Here is a 1,676-nt window from a genome sequence, read left to right on the forward strand (position 1 = left end):
AGGAGGTCGGAGAATCTTTACGAGCCTATATGGAAAGGTTCAACAAAGCATGTTTGGAGATTCAAGACCTGCCCACAGAGGTAGTCATAATGGGGTTAGTCAATGGACTCAGAGAAGGTCCCTTCTCACAGTCCATATCTAAAAGACACCTCGTTTCTCTAAGTGATGTACAGGAAAGAGCTAAAAAGTACATCAATATGGAGGAAAACGCCAAGTTGAGAGACCTGAGTTGGCGACCTGGGCCCCCTCCCTCAACAAAAGAGAGGGAAAGGGAAACCAAGAAAATATCACTCGTATACTCCTCTGAAAGTTTCTATAGTGGATGTATACAGAGAGATTTGTAACACTGAGAGATTGCCACCCCCTAGACCCATTAAAAATAAAAAAGGGGGGAGCCGCAGCGATTATTGCGAGTACCATAAAATATATGGTCACTCCACAAACGACTGTTATGATCTTAAAAATGTGATAGAAAAGCTGGCTAGAGAAGGTCGGCCTGATAGATATCTCATAGAAAGGTCGGGCGGTCATGGAAAAAGAAAGCGAGACGATATAGATAGAAGAGATCCACCACTGCAGACACCAGAGAGACATATCCATATGATCTCAGGAGGGTTCACGGGAGGGAGACTTACCAAATCCTCTCGCAAAAGACATCTCAAAAGAGTCTACCAGGTCGGGGAAGAGTCACCCGACCTCCCTACCATTTCATTCACAAAAGAAGATGGGCAAGGAATAATCCCTGGACACGATGATCCAGTTGTAATAACTATGATCCTAGTAAATGCCCATCTCCACAGAACCCTAGTAGACCAAGGAAGCTCGGCGGACATTCTTTTTAAGCCCACTTTCGACAAGCTAGGGTTAGATGAGAAAGAATTAAGAGCCTACCCCGACACCCTATATGGATTAGGGGACACGCCAATAAAACCACTAGGATTTTTGCCCCTTCACACCACTTTTGGAAAAGGAGAAAAATCAAAGACTCTGAGTATAGACTTCATAGTCATTGATGTGGGGTCAGCATATAATGCTTTAATCGGCAGAGCTACCCTTAATCGGCTCGGAGCAATGGTATCCACTCCCCACCACTGCATGAAATTCCCGACCTCAGCGGGAATAGCAACGGTAAGGGGAGACCAAAAATTGGCGAGGAAATGCTACAATGAAAGCCTAAATCTAAGAGGAAGGGGCAGAGAAGTTCACACAATAGAGCTCGGTGGCGCAAGGGCCAGAGAAGAGCTGCGACCACAACCGGGAGGAAAAACCGAGGAGATACAGGTCGGCAAAGAGGAAGGAAAAAATACTCATATAGGAGACAACCTAGGGGAAACCCTAAAACAAGAATTGACCAAGCTCCTAAGAGATAATTCCGACCTCTTTGCCTGGAAGGCCTCTGACATGCCTGGGATAGACCCGGAGCTCATGTCCCACAAGCTCTCGGTTTATCCAGGATCCCGACCTGTACAACAAAGAAGACGCAATCTCGGTCCAGAATGAGCCCTAATAGTAGAAGAGCAAGTACAGGCGCTCCTGGAAGCCGGCTTCATCAGAGAAGTCAAGTACCCAACATGGCTAGCCAATGTAGTGCTAGTCAAAAAACAGAATGGCAAATGGAGAATGTGTGTCGACTATACTGACTTAAATAAGGCATGTCCCAAGGACCCTTATCCCCT

This window comes from Arachis duranensis, chromosome 7 (genome assembly GCF_000817695.3).
Source record: "Arachis duranensis cultivar V14167 chromosome 7, aradu.V14167.gnm2.J7QH, whole genome shotgun sequence".
Classification (NCBI taxonomy): domain Eukaryota; kingdom Viridiplantae; phylum Streptophyta; class Magnoliopsida; order Fabales; family Fabaceae; genus Arachis; species Arachis duranensis.